Source organism: Cupressus sempervirens, chromosome 1, assembly GCF_028749045.1.
Source record: "Cupressus sempervirens isolate cs-2001-9-10 chromosome 1, ASM2874904v1, whole genome shotgun sequence".
NCBI classification, from domain to species: Eukaryota; Viridiplantae; Streptophyta; class Pinopsida; order Cupressales; family Cupressaceae; genus Cupressus; species Cupressus sempervirens.
Genome location: NC_143118.1, coordinates 817,652,989 through 817,669,342, shown reverse-complemented (window position 1 = coordinate 817,669,342; position 16,354 = coordinate 817,652,989). Strand labels below are relative to the sequence as shown.

Below are 16,354 nucleotides of genomic sequence, written 5' to 3'. Positions count from 1 at the left end.
TTGATCCTTGAAGATCTTGATCATATTAGATTGAGAGGGAGTATGAAACTTCATCGAAGTCAACCTTTGGTGATCTAAATAATTTTAATTAAGAGGGAGTAAGCCGTGTTGAGATGGATTCTCCAATGATCACTAAATGGTAGCAATCAAGAGGGTTGTGATTCACGAATGTACCTCATGACTATGTGATTTTAATGGGACTACCCCCTGTGTACATCATGAGGAAGTGATGACTTCCAAATGATTCCACTTGTATTTGCAAAATTTATTGAAAGGTGACAATCTTACAATAACTTAATTTTTAATTGTGATGGATATCTTACGATGTCTATATAGATCATGATAGATTACATTTTTCATGGTAGATATTTATATGGTAAGCATTATGAGAATGTGCGTGCAAAAACCTTATCATTTTTTTTTATTACATAGTGAATGTTATTGATATTCTAGAAGGCCATTGCACAAAGTACTTGGTTAATATCACACATCTTGATATTCTAGAAGGCCATTACTCACAAAGTACTTGGTGGATATCATGTGTCTTGATATTTTGGGAGGCCATTACTCATAGTATTTGGTGAATATCTTGCATTTGGAAGACCATTACTCAAAGAGTATTTGATGAATATCATTGATATTCTAGGAAGAAAATACTCATGATATCAAACATTTTTTTAGTAATTGGTGAATATCATGTATTCTAGGAGACAAATACTCATTATATCATATGTGATATCAAGACTTTTGAGTACTTGGTGGATATTGAATGTTGATATTCTAGGATACCAACACTCATGATATCAAATGTGATATCAAAATGGTGGATATCTTCTAAAAATATATATCTTTAAAATTTTTCATACTTAATATTACCAATGGTGAATACATGTCCTATGTTTATCATCCCTAGCTAAGAGGGAGTGTTGATGTTTTGGTAGCTTTAGTAGGATAAACCTATGAGATCAAAGAAAAATTAATATAATTAAACTATTTCATACACACACACACACAACTTGTTGGTGTTTTGAAACAACACGTTTTCAAATTACCCCGATGAGAATAAGATACACCTAGGGGTAGCTACTTCCTATTTTCAATATACCTTTTCAAACACCAGGCCAACTATAAGGCTAGACCCTTCTTCTACTTTAGACTTTGCAAAACCTAGGCAAGTGTACATCAGATTCACTTATATGGTACCAATGCTAAAATATATTCCTGAATCTAACAAAGTAGATAAAAACTCTAAATTTTCTAACATTTATGCATAGATCTTGGACATAGAATAGCTAATAACATGACTTAAGAAATTGATAAGCTAAGTGAGGGCATCCTTTTCAATTCATTCAACATTAAAGGGAAAGATATTTGATTAATGATGTTGAATATCAGCAAAAACCCCAAATATGTAGTAGTAAGAACAAAAAATCCTATAGCTAATTAGTACCTTATCTATTGGAAAATTTCATGAATAAAACACATACATTTGTGATGTCAATGACATATTTCATACACCAAGATATCAGATCTATCTTATCACTTCGTGAATCAGACATCGATGTTCATAAAGATCTCATTCTTATGAAGGGTAAGTGCACCAAGTTGTGGTGCCAAAAGCAGGTATAAGTGGACACTTTTTTTCTAAAATCAGAAATTTCTAAACTTCAACAAGAATTTGAAGATAGTTATGCTCAAAATTTTAAGATATGACAAAAACAAAAGTAATATTCCTTTGAATCTAGTTTCTAAACTACTAATTTTTTTCAAAATGGTTTAGTTTTAGGTTCTCAAAAAAGGGGGCCACAGAAAGTGGTACTATTTGTTCCAAAAAAACATAACACAGTAAAAAGTGTGGCCCCCTAAAATTTTAACTTTTTTTTTTTAAATTCTTTAATCGCTCTAGTCAAAAGATACTTAACACTATGTAGTTTATTCTAGATTTTTCAAGTAATTTTATGTGTATTTTTTTATGAATTTTTTAACTAGACACATCCCAAAAACATGAAATATCTATGTGCTCCCCCTAGAAATGATTGAAAACTAATCTTAAATCAAAACTTCTTTTTTCAAAGTGTGTAGAATGGAGTCTAGTTTCTAAAAAACTAAGTTGTTGCAAAATTTGATGAATGAGCTAAAATCTATAGCCCAATTAGTACATGTTGGTTTTTGACAAAAAAATGGACATACATTCAAAAGAAATTATAGATGAAAGGCTTGAAATAGTTCAAATAAAAAATAAATAATATGGTTATATAGCTAACACAGAGATCTACAATGTCATGTAACTTGATCTTATCGATGCTCAACTACAACAAATCTTGAAGGAAAGCACACAAGAAAAATCAATCATTTTTTATATATTTGTAGCAAAACACATCTTAGACCAATTTATAGGATCCAAACCTTTGGGTTGGATCCCCAAGGCAAAACCAAGTCTTAGACTTGGTAGAATGCAAAAATTTGAATAGTGTGTATGCCCTATAGTGCATAAGAGAGAGAGTGGGAGAGGGAGTGGGAGAGGGAGAGAGAGGGGGGGAATGGGAATGTGTGTAAGAGAGAGAGAGAGAGTAGAGGATGAGAGAGAATGTGAGAGTGTGTGAGAGAGTATAGGGTGGCAGAGAGAGTACAGGATGGGAGAGAGAGAGTAAAAGTAGGGGATGGGAGAGAGTGTGAGAGAGAGTAGGGGATGGGAGAGTGAGAGAGTGAGAGTAGGGGATGGGAGAGAGAGAATAGAGAGGGAGAGGGAGTGAGAGAGAGAGAGAGAGAGAGAAATAGTAGGCACTGGGAGAGGGAGAGAGAGAGAGGGGGGGATGGGAGTGTGTGTTAGAGATCTAGAGAGTAGGGGATGGGAGAGGAGAGAGAGGAGGGATGGGAGTATGTGTTTGTGAAAGAGAGAGTAGGAGATGGGAGAGGGGAGAGAGAGTAGCTTGAGAGAGAGAGAGAGTAGCAGATGGGAGAGAGAGAGAGTAGGTGGTGGGAGAGGGAGAGAGGGGGGGATGGGAGTGTGTGTAAGAGAGAGAGTAGGGGATGGGAGAGAGTGTGAGAGAGAGTAGGGGGTGGCAGAGAGAGAATAGGATGGGAGAGAGAGAGTGAGAGTAGGGGATGGGAGAGAGAGAGTAGGCGGTGGGAGAGGAAGAGAGAAAGGGAGAGAAAGAGAGAGAGGAGGATGAGAGTGTTTGAGTGAGAGAGAGAGAGAGAGAGAGAGAGTAGGGGATGGGAGAGGGGGGCGAGAGAGAGAGTAGCCTGAGAGAGAGAGAGTAGGAGATGGGAGAGAGAGTAGGCAGTGGGAGAGGGAGCAGGAGAGGGAGAGTGAGAGAGAGAGTAGGGGATGGTAGAGGAGAGAGAGAGTGGGAGAGAGTGGGGAATGGGAGACTTGAGAGAGAGTGAGAGTAGGGGATGCGAGAGAGAGTGAGAGAGAGAGATTAGGTGGTGGGAGAGGGAGTAGGAGAGGGAGAGCGAGAGAGAGTAGGGGATGGGAGAGAGAGAGTAGGGGATGGGAGAGAGAGAGTAGGTAGTGGGAGAGGGAGAGAGAGGGGGGATGGGAGTGTGAGAGAGAGAGTAGGGTATGGGAGAGGAGAGAGAGAGAGAGAGAGAGAGAGAGAGAGAGTAGAGGATGGGAGAGGGGGGAGAGAGTAGGTAGTGGGAGAGAGAGGGGGGATGGGAGTGTGTGAGATAGAGAGAGTAGGGGATGGAAGAGGAGAGAGGGTGAGAGAGGGAGAGCAAGAGAGAGTAGGGGATGGAAGAGGAGAGAGAGTGAGAGAGAGAGAGTAGGAGATGGGAGAGGAGAGAGAGAGTGAGAGAGAGTAGGGTATGGGAGAGGATAGAGAGTGAGAGAGTAGGGGATGGGAGAGAGAGAGAGAGAGAGTAGGTGATGGGAAAGGGAGTAGGAGAGGGAGAGCGAGAGAGAGAGAGTAGGGGATGGGAGAGGAGAGAGAGAGTAGGGAGAGAGGGAGAGTAGGGGATGGAGGATGGTGGGATAGGGAGAGATGTATTTTCACATAGTATGTATGCATTATAGTACATATGCACATTATAGTGTGTACGCACTATGTGAAATCACCAAAAAAGGGTCACAAAGAAAGTTTGAGTCCCTTTTGATTCATATTTTGCTTTTTGTCTATTGTGCATTCTATTGTTCTGACAAAAACATGGGTTTCAATCTGTTGGAAGTTAGCAAATATTATTTTAAGACTTTTTGAAGCTAGAAAACACCAAATTCAATCATTGGATACATTATTTGAAGGCTTTTTGAATATTCCTTCTATAGAAAAGGTTAGTGCAATCCATTTTAAATATTGTTTGTTGATATATAGAAGAAAATTTAATTATAATTTGACATGTTATTTAATATATAGTGAATTTATTGAAATTTGTATGTTTGAATGAGTTGTTATTTGGAAATGGTTAGAAATTTGGCAAGTTGTTTGATATATATTGTTTATTCATTGAAATAATTGTAATTTTTATATGTATTTGAATGATTTGTAATTTACAAATTGTAAGTAATTCATATGTTTGAATAATTTGACATGTAGAAATCATCATCATGCCAAGGAAGAAACCAAAAACTCAAACAAATGAAGAGAGGGAGAGAGATTTGGCAATTAAAAGAGATAAAATGAAACTACTACACGAACAAAGAAAATTGAAAAGCAATAATGAAGTTTCAAAGAGAAACAAGAACCACCGATACAAAGAAACAAAGAGGAAGAATTGGAGAGACAAAGAGAACGAATGAGACTATTACACTCAAGAAAACAATTGAATTGTGAGGCTACACCATCTTCCAATGTTGGAGTCATATCATCCTCTCTTGTTCACGAGATGCTAATTTGTAGATCCGATGATGTACATACTCCATCATGTCATGTTGAAGGCACAACATCAACAAATCAAGTAGGTGATATTCCATCTTTTGCATCTTATTCCAAGGCACATCACCTTTGGTTCAAAGTATGCAAAACACTCAACCTTATGTTGATGTTGAGCAGGATGCACAAGTTGTGTGGAATTCAATATATGTGGAATTTCATAGAGGTTGGTCATGGAAAGGGAGAGCACGATGGTGTAGGCACATGCATCAAAAGAGCCTTAGCTCATGAAGAACTAAAGTACAAAGATGGAGCAATATTGGCAGATGCAAAATCGATCGTCCAATGGTGTAACGCTACAATGGGTCCAGGTAAGGAAGGTGAGTCTACGATTCATAGATTTTTTTGGTTGATAGATAATACTAACATTGCACCATATGAGGATTATTGCAGACTAATAGGATCCAGTGAGTTCCACTCTTTTAGAAGCTCTGATGTAGGTTCATGGAGTATCCACACACAAAAAATGGCATGGTATTGTTCATCATGTGCAAAAGAAAAATGGGATGATTGTGAGTCAACTGACTGGGTGGACAAATGGGATTTATGGGTTTTGGACCCAATTGACACCTATCATCCCCTAAAAGCACTAGAAATGGTAGAGATGGATTTGTCTATTGACTTTGACAGCTTTTTTTTTTTAGTGCAACCTGGTAATATATATATATATATCTTTGTAATTTTAATATGTAACTTTATAACTTTTATCTAAGTATTTTCTGAATTAATGACCGCATTTTGTACATTTGTTACTGCAAGCCATGTTTTTTCTGTTATTGCACTTGCAGACAATGAAGAAGGGACGAATTATTATTTATGTCATTGTGTCCAAGCCAAAAAAAAATAAAAAAATTGGATCACTCAGTTGTAGATGGGGAAGGTTTAGACTACCATATCGGTGAAGTGGTTGTAACCGACACATGGCTTAGACGATATTCTATGAAGAACCCTAACTTGTTTAAAATAGAGAGGAAGATTCTTCATTATTCAAACCTTGTTGCATCAAATGTCCACTTGATAAAATATGGTGGAAAACCACATAATAAGATTCTTTGGAAAGTTTGTGAGTCAGACCATAAGGCAATACTTGAGACATTAAAATGTAGAGCAGATCCAATTGGTTCATTAGATTGAATAGGGAGAGAGGGAGAGAGAAAAAGAGTGATCAATTGGATCCAAATACAATGTTGCAACCTCTCCCCCAAGACTATCCACATGACAAGGTGGTTATTGTTATTATGTGTAAGTGATGAGATAAGTTTAAATCATAGATTTTATGTTTTGATTTGTTTAGAATCTACATACATTATTTGAATTTATATTAGATTCTTTAATAGGACCCATTTTCAAATTAGTCATTTGAATAAGTGAATGTTTAGAATTTTTTGTTTAGATCAAAATGTAATGAAAGAACATGAAAATTGTTAGAATGTGAATGCTTTGTGATGTAAAGTCATGATTGTGTGCATGTAACCAGAAACTTGAAACTAGCGAAAGCAAAGATATAATGGGAGAAATTTCCAAGACTCATCAAGCCATTCAGTAAGCCACTTGATCATTGCTAGAAGCTCAAAAAAATAATTCTTTGCATTTGGAACATTATTACCAATAATGATATTATGACTAACATGTTTTTATCTTTTATTTGTGTTGTCATCTGTAATTGTTTTAGATAAACTTCAAAACAAATTTATTTTCGAATCATAAATTTATAAAACCCATCTTATAATGCTAGATTGAATTTTGATGTGTTATCATCTAAGATATATATAAATGTATGAGAAGTTTAAATTAGCTAAATCTATTGGGATAAGTTGTATTATAATGGATAGTTTTAAGATTCATTTGAAGAATATAAAGGGGCATGAGTGATGCAGGTCATTAGACAAAACAATATCTTCACTAGAAATGGAATTAGGAGTAGCAAGAGTTGCAAGTGGAATGAAGATGAATGGAGTGGAGAAAGCAAATAAATCTTCTGCAAAACAAGCATTTGTTGTGGTGGGAATCAACACTACTTTTAGCAGTAGAAAATGACATGATTATGTTTGACACACTTGGATGCCACAAGGTCAAGACCTATACTCAATTAAAACACTTGTAACAATTGTAAGTTTTTTAATTTGAACATTACTATGTCTTGTTTGAAGCCCACGAATAAAATGGGAAATGGGAAATGAGAATGGCAGGGGCAAAGCTGAAGATGTTGGAGGAGGAGAAGGGGATAGTGATAAGGTTTGTGATTAAGCTCAATGCTACACCAGGTGGCATTTTGGATCATGCAATTGAAGAAGAAGATGCAAAGCATAATGACTTCCTTAGACTCAAACAAGTTGAAGGCTACCATCAACTCTCAACAAAGACCACGATCTACTTCTCTACAACACTCGCTAAATGGAATGTTGATTTCTATGTTAAAGTTGATGATGACATGCATGTCAATATAGGTACATTATCATCATTCATGGTTTCATCTAAATAGTATATTTTATGTTATAATTTGTTTAGATAGTTCATGTTTTTGTTTTTTGGGCAAAACTTATTTGTTGTTTTCATTTGAGATGGGTAATTCTACATAAAAAGCTAGTGCCATTTTATATGTTGTTTAAAGTTGATATCTATCTTAAAAATCTAACATTTTTTACATTTGTGTAATATTTTAATCCAAGGATAATTGAGAATTCAATGAGTCTTCACGAACTAGGTAAAAGGTATTTGAAAAGGTGAAAAGTTGGCCTTGTCCTTTGGAAAGTTCAAAAGTTTGCCAAGGAAAACTAAATTTTGACCTACTAGAATTTCTAGGCCTAAGTTAGGGATATTGATCCTTTGAAGGTGTTGGGGCCTTGAAAGTGCATGAATCCTAGTGGTTTATTCCTAGAAATGTTGAATCATGTCTAAGTTTGAAGTCTTGAAACCTTTTTACTAGTTTTACCTTAATTGGCCTAGTTGAGGGCAAGTGTCCCTAAAGCCATATTTTGATCCAAATTTTCCAAGAGCTCTAGGAAAAGGGAAGGACCTTAGGAGAGTGGAGTCCACTTGGATAAGTAAAGGTCATCATTTGGCAAAGGCTGGTAACCAAGACATCATCCTGAAGTGGGTTTGGGTACCTTTAGAGGTTTAAGAACCAAGTGGAAAAAGTAGGATGTGTGCTCTACATCAATAAGGGTCATTAGACCTAGGTGTGATAGCTAGTGTGTAGGAAGTCACAATGTATTTGGAAGAGTCACTAATTGGCCTCAAAGTCAAGGCATACCTTACCATAGGGAAATGAGCAACTTAAGGGATAAGTCTCTAGTTTAGGGAAGGGTCCCTAGCATGGAATTGCTAAGGGATAGCCTATTTAACAAGTTAGAAGTGTTAGAAAGTATTTTGCATGTAGTAGAAGTTTGAATTATATAGGTTTCTGAATGCAACCTTAAGGCTTAAGTTTCCCAAATCAGATAAATGACTTATCCAAAGATGTCTTAGTAATATAATGATTTTGAATACCCTAATACATCCCAAATAACTAGTTTACCAAATATCAAGAGCCTATCTCTAAGGTAAACCAATCATCTCAACCTACTAGGCCTACAAGCCCCAATTAGCCCTCAAATGTTGTCCTCTTGCATTTTTCTCCACATTTTTCAAAACATTAAGAAAATAAATTAAATATTATGATACCCATTTTTCTTCTCTATAACATATCAAAAGATGAGGTATGGTTTTTTTGGACCAAGTCTCTGCTATTACACTATGGGGCACTTTTTAGGCATAAAAACCCCTCCATTTACAAAGGAACTATATGGAATAACTATCCCCAAACCATAAAACTTGGAAAAGTATCTTAATATGTTCCTAAAGTGAGGATTATTTAATTATATTGAACCCATAAACTCTCTATATGTGCTTTTTATGAAACCCTCACCAAACAGGGACAAAAAGTAGGGCCTCTTCAAATCTAATCAAGAAATCACTTATAGGTCATGTTAGTTGATCCTAAACCATGTTTATATTAATTAATTTTAATTTTTTACATAAATCTATGGCCTCCTTTAGGCAGATCTCCCGTTGTTATACCTATGGCATTAAATTTAATGCATTTTCATGCACCCAAGCACTCCAAACTTGTCTAGTTGGATGATCATTGGTGCAGGGAACCAAGGAAAATAGATAGGTGTCATCCTAGTTTTGAATTAGGAACAAGGTTGCAAAATGATGTAATAAGACCCAAGATGTAAGGTCAATTGGACTCTAGGTGCTACTATAAGCTAGAGTGCCAAATTGAACCAAGGGGTCAAAAATGAGCAATATACATTATTTTTCAAGGAAAAGGGGATTTTTATGTTTCTTAAAAGGTTATAAAGCTCCTTAGGTTCATTTGGTTAATTTTTAGGTGTCTAGGACTTACGATGTCAAAGATTGCAAAAAATTGCAAAAGTTGTCAAAGCAAAATTGCAAAAATGCTGACAACTTTGCAATTTTGTTGAAAAACCAAGTGTATGTTACAACCAAAATTTTAATTGTGGTTAAAAACATTGGAATAGAATCATATATTTATGATATGACCTTATAGGCCTTAGTGGGTGATGGTTGTATGGATTTGATGTCTTTTGAAGCAATAAAAACCTAATTTTTTGTCATTTTTCCTATGTTTTGTTGTTGTACAGACGTGTACAGATTGGAACATGTGAAAATTTGATATATTTGGATGTATTTGAAGTATGTTTCATTTTCATTTGGTTTGAGGTTTTTATCTATTCATTTTTGTAAGATATTTCCATTTTACTGAGGGTTGCTTGGGTAAGCCTGTAAATTGACTAGATTGCACTTATGGCCCTCTAACTTGCAATCCAACTGTGGGATCTTGATGCCATTTGGTGGGAATAAATTTAGAGGTTTATTCTTACCTATTGAAAAGTTTAAGGGGCTAAAAATTTGGTTTGCTATTTTTTCTTGCAGGCTCTAGGCTGAACATCATCATGTGTTCAACCTAGTTTTGAAGAGAAATTGGTGTAAAACTCTCAAACTTGTTGTAATTGTATATGAGCAATGTTAGTATGCTAATAGAAACCAAATTTAAATAAAGCTTCTACAAACTAAAAAAAATTCATAAACTTCAAGATAGACTAAGATGAGCTCTCAATTGAGAATATGAGCCATTAATGGGCTCTCTCAATGAGAAGCTCTCTTGTTGAGTAGCTTTGTCTAAATAGATAGGATGTATGCTCAAGCTTATGCTTCAAAAAGGGCTTCAAATGGAGTTGGAATTTGGGTGTAAGTGTATGGTTTTGATGTAAAATGGCTTCTCAAAATGGCATTATGACTTTACTTCATGGATTGTGTTATTTTGCAATGGGGAAGGATCCAATTTATAGGCAAGAGGCTTGAGGGATTGAGGGCTAAGATGCAAGGATGAGAAAAAGCTCATGGAGGGCTTAGATTGCATGAGAGGAGAGCACATGGATTGTGCTTCCTTACAACCAATCAAGGAGTGACACATGTCACATGGTGAGAGGATGGAGGAAAGGGGAAGGATGAGTCAACAAAGGAGGCTCAAGGGATAAAATCTTCATAAAGACCCTCATAATGACTTGTAAGAGCAATAAAAGGGCTTGTAAGAGTCATTTATGACCTAGTGGACTTCATAAAGTTTTATGGTTCAGATATTTTGAGGGTGATGAGAGCAATTTCGACTTGGACTTGATTAGGAAGGTTTTAAGCTTGTTTAGGCTTGTGCAAATGATTAGAGGATGGATTAGGATGGTTTAGGATTAGCTTAGGGATAGGCAAGTGGATGGCATTTAATGAGGGTGGGTGAAGGAGGAGATATTTGTTAACTTTGACTTGGGTTAGTAAGTCTTAACCCATTTTTAGGGAATGTGACAAGGTTAGGAGGGAATTAGGATTAGGTTTAAAGACATCTTCTAGAAGAGTCTAGACTTTGGATGAGGATAAAGACTTTCTAGAATAGTCTAAAATTTCCTAGGATGAGGATGAAGACTTTCTAGAAGAGTCTAGAACTTCTTAGGATGAGGATAAATTAAATTTTTAGGAAATAAATAAAGTTTTATTTATTTCAAGGGTTTGGGTTGAGGAGATATTTATTAAAACTTTTTTAATAAACATGAGGATTAATATTTAATCTTAATTAAATATTTTGAGTTGGGATTAGGGGGGGATTAGGGGTAGAAAATGATGGGATTAGCCTTTAATCGAAATTAAAGAAGGATTAGAAGATTTTGGACGAGGTTATTGGTCATAAGGAAATTGGCCAAGTTTTGGGCAAAAAATTAATTTTTGGATTTTTGGTCAATTTATTAATTAAATAATTAGTAAATAAGGAAATAATGTTTAAATAAGATTTAAACATTTTTGGGAGGGATTCCTTAATTAAATATTTTTAATTAAGATAAAGGGATTTAATGGCATAAAAATTAATTAATTAATTAATTAATTAATTAATTAATTAATGATGATGTCATCAGGGATTTTTTCAAAAAATAAAAATACTTTATTTTTTAAAGGATTTTTAGGTGTCTACATTTTGCCCCTCTTTGATGTGATGCTGCAAGTGGCATGGCATCAAAGATAAGAAAATAAGATGCCCAAGGCTAGAGCAGAAGAGGAGAGAATGGACTATGAGATGCCCCCTCAAGAAGGCAGCGGGGAGAGAAAGCGAGGCTCGGTGGCTTCTTGAAAAATACAAGAATCTGGGATGAGCAAGGAGACTCAGATTGGATTAAGAGAAGAGGTTTAGTTAGCTCAAACTCTTACTATGGGATAATGATAAAGGGAGAATCAGAGGCACAAGAGGAAGCAAGCTTAAGATCTCAGGGATTGCAGAGGATGAAGGAGCAGAGCGCTATAAAAAAGAATCCAGGATAGGGAGATGGATGAGGGGATTATAAAGCTGATGCAACAGGATTTCAAAGAGTTAGATTGGCAGAAGATGGGTTTCGGAGATCCCTAGGACTAGGATTGTGGATCTCGAAAGATGAGGCTTGGTGGGTTGATTTGGATTGGTGGATCCCTAAGACTAGGATTGTGGATCCCTAAAGCTAAGAGTGATGAGTGATTCAAAGAGATACTGATGCATCAGCTGAGGTAGGAGAGACGGATGCTGGATATGGATGGGGGATAATGGAGATGAAGGAAAACCATTGAAGCTTTTTGAGCGGGGGGATACTTCAAAGAGAAGTACCACCATGTAGTTGAGCACTAGATTTGCTATAGGACTATTGGTTAATTGCCAAGGTTACCAAGAACATCAAGGCCTTTTCACCAACCGTCCAAAGGACTAACAAACTAACTCAAAACAAACACACAAGGATTGCCCCAGCATCACACATGAATTCTAGAGGAAGCAGCGTGGAAATGACACTGGAGAACCCACAAGCAGAAAAGAAAAACAAATGAAAGACATGATCAAGACCTTACGCTCTAATTGCCCCATTCGCAGCATACCATGATATGGAAGATCGTGGCAACCTTGAGGAGGGAACAAGGAGATTGCTTGGAAAAGATACTCTAAGACCCAAAAGGGAAGATCCCAAATCAAAAGAAAGTGAAAATCCAAAAGAGAGCCGTTTGCCAACGAGATGGGTAGGAAAAGGTACTAACGGACCAAGATCAGACATGAGGAAAGCTATATCCTGCAAGGACCTATCGGAGAGCACCGAAGCTGGTGGATTTGGATGAGTGATGCATCTGGCAAGCTAAACTAAGAAAGATAACACTTTGGTGACAGGAAATCTAGCTAAAGGATACGTTGGAATAGCTAACCAAGATGTGTGATGGGTGCAAGATGCTGATCAAGGATGAACTAACATGAACGCTGGATAGATATAATGGTACTAAGCTAAAGAGGATGTACAAGCTGATGGACCAAGATATGTTACAAATGTACAATTTTGTTCATGTTTTGGTTTTTGTGAGATGGAAATGTTTGTGAAGGATGGGATGTCTATAATAGGTGATAGGTGGATAGGTAGATGGTTTGCAAAAAGCTTAAGTGAAAATGGGGTTTTGTGTGTGCAAGTGATAGTATACAAGCTAAGATACAGGATTATTTATAGGCTGGAATATGGTACAAACCTTGGACAAGATTCGGATAGAAAAGGTATGGTACAAGATTTACAAGGTATAATACAAGCTTTGGTACAAGATTTACAAGTTGTACAGGAGGTATTTACAAGCTTCATCAGATTTTGGATATTTGGTTGGAACACCAAGGGAACAAGCAAGTGTGTCTTATGGGATGGTGGGTGAATGGATGAGGGATAGGATAGTGATAGATAATGAATTAGTCTTTAGTACACAAGGCACCTGAATTACTAGGTTTTCACCAAGGTACCTATCCAAGGTGCTTGAATTGCCAAGTTTTCACCATTGGATGCTTATTTCTCTTTACTTTTTTTTTTTTTTTGTATTTTTCAAAAGCTAGGTATACCAAGGATCTTCAAGCATAGAACTTCTTGAGATGAATGATGTTAGTAGGATCATTCGAGAGTTCTCCTTCGGGTGTAGATAGCTGATAGGCTTTGGAGCCAAAGGAAGCAGTGACAACATAAGGACCAAGCCATGTAGGTTCAAACTTGCCTTTCTTTTCTCGATCTGCTTGGACTTTCATGTTTTCTTTAAGGACCATGTCACCTGGCTGAAAGTGTCGTGGAAGCACCTTCTTGTTGAAATTCCTTTTGAGACGAGTTTGATAGACTGTGAGATGATCATAGGCTTGTTGTCGCTTCTCATCTAAGAGATCTAGTTGGGTGAGCCGAGCTACTCTATATTCTTCATTTGATATTTGCCCTTGCAAAGATATGCGCAAGGAGGGAAGTTCAACCTCTATAGGTAGTACCGCTTCGGCACCATAGACTAGGGAGTATGGAGTTGTGCCTGCAGATGTACGAAAGGAAGTTCGATAGGCCCATAGGGCTGGATTTATTTGTAGGTGCCAATCACGGCCAGAATCATTGACAACTTTCTTTAGGATTTTGAGGAGGGTTTTGTTAGTTGCCTCTGCCTGGCCGTTACCTTGTGGGAAATATGGGCTAGAAAAGCGGTGATGGATGCAGAGGGAAGTGCATAATTCTTCCATGTTGAGATTTTCAAAGTTACCTCCGTGGTCGGTGAAGATGGTGGATGGGATGCCGAAGTGGCAAATAATGTGGTACAAGATGAACTTGGAGGCCTGAACTCCTGTAGCTGAGACTAGGGAGACTGCTTCCACCCATTTAGTGAAATAGTCTGTAGCTGTTATTATCCATTTATGTCCATCAGATGAGAGGGGTGTGATAGTTCCAACTAGATCAAGGCCCCAACAAGCGAAAGGCCAAGGTGGTGCAATAGGCTGTAGATCCTGTGCTGGAGCGTGCACAAGATTTGCATGCTGCTGACATGGGAGACACTTTCTGACAAAGTCACAGGAATCTTCTTCAATGGTAGGCCAATAGTAGCCTGCTCTAAGGATTTTTCGTGCTAGGACAATACCACTCGTGTGGGCACCGCAAAGTCTAGAGTGTACTTCCTTTAACACCATCGCGGCCTCATTTTGGTCTAAACATCGAGAGAGAGTATCGTGATAACCCCGACGATATAGGGTATTGGCTATGATAACATAGCAGGATGATTTTCGGATGAGGTTCTGGCATTGGGTATGTGTGAGGTGAGGGGATATGATAGCATCATTAAGGTAAGCATGAATCTCATGGTACCAAGGGGATTGGGGACCAACCAAGATACAAACACGATTTGAATCCTCATTCGCATAGGCGGGTGTGAGGAGCTGCTCCACTAAAAACTCATACTATGTAGCTGCTTGGGGAATTTCCAAGAGCGAGCCTATAGTAGCCATAGCATCTGCTGCTTTCTTCTATATTCGAGGCACTTGTGTAAACTGAAGCTTTGTAAAATGTTGGGTTAGCTGATCAACTAGCTCTTTGTAGGGTAATAGCTTTTCATCTTTGGTTTGATATTCATTTAGGGCTTACTTGATGATGAGCTGAGAATCACCAAAGATTTGTAGATCAGCAATGTTCCATTCTGCAGCTATCTTTAATCCTACTATGAGGGCCTCATATTCAGCTATATTGTTGGTGCTAGGGAATTGTAGCTTGAAGGCTTTTGGAATGTAATCTCCTTGAGGTGTGACCAATAATATTCCTGTCCCTGATCCATGAGATGTGTATGAGCCATCAAAATAAAGTTTCCATGGGGGTTGTTCTTCAATTAGACAGATATGCTTGTCTGGAAATTCTGTGATCAATGGATAAGCATCTATTAGAGGTGCATCAACTAGGTGATCTGCTATAGCTTTCCCTTTGATTGCCTTTCTATCCACATACTGGATGTCAAATTCACTAAGGATCATAACCCATTTGGCCAAACGACCTATAAGTGTTGTTCTAGAGAGCATATACTTGAGAGGGTCAATCTTGGAGACTAGTTGGATGGTATGACTTAGCATGTAATGGCGAAGCTTTTGAGTTGAGAAAACAACTGCCAAACAAGCTTTTTCCATAGGAGTGTAATTGAGTTCATAACCAACTAGGGTTCTACTGATGTAGTAGATGGCTCTTTCTCTGCTATAGTCATCAAGCTATGCTAGAAGTGCCCCTAGAGTAGTAGGTGTTGCTGATATGTACAAAATCAGGGGATGACCAGGAACTGGTGGAACCAAGATAGGGGGATTGAGGAGATACTGCTTGAGATGGTCAAAGTTGCGCTGACATAAAGGATCCCACTTGAAGTTCTCATCCTTCTTCAGTAAATGTGAAAATGGTGTACACTTATCTGCAAGCTGGGAGATGAAGCACCGAACAGATTGGAGCTTTCCTTGAAGAGAGCAAAGTTGTCGCAGTGTCTGGGGAGGAGGCATGTCTAAGATAGCCTTAACCTTCTTGGGGTCAATCTCTCTACCTCGTTTAGAAACTATGAAGCCTAGAAGCTTGCCAGATGTGACCCCAAAGACACATTTCTTGGGATTCAGCATGAGATGATATTTGGCTAACCTATCAAAGACTTTCTCCAGGTCAGCAAGATGATCCATGAAGGTATGAGACTTGACCAAGATATCATCCACATAATCCTCCAAAATGCTATGGATGAGATCATGAAAAATGGTTGTCATAGCTCTTTGATAGGTAGCCCCAGCATTCTTTAGGCCAAAAGGCATCATGTTGTAGCAAAAGGTTCCCCAAGGGGTAGTGAATGCTATCTTATGTTGATCCTCTTTTGCAATCTTGATTTGATTATACCCAGAAAATCCATCCATGAGGGACAAAATTTCATGTCTAGTTGTAAGATCTACAATCATATCTATGTTGGGCAAGGGAAAATCATCTTTTGGACAAGCTTTGTTAAGATCTCTGAAATCAGTGCAAATTCTGATGTCACCAGAAGGCTTAGTGACGGGGACCATGTTGGAGATCCACTCTGAATAGTTGATAGGTCGGATAACCTTAGCAGCTAACATTCTTTCTAATTCAGCTTTGACCAAT

At 37.6% G+C, this 16,354-nt stretch overlaps 1 pseudogene; it reads right to left on the bottom strand.

Moving 5' to 3' along the window:
• The window catches only part of LOC149580375 (aspartyl protease family protein 2-like), a 77,092-nt pseudogene that overhangs the window by 39,547 nt on the left and 21,191 nt on the right, over positions 1 to 16,354 (bottom strand).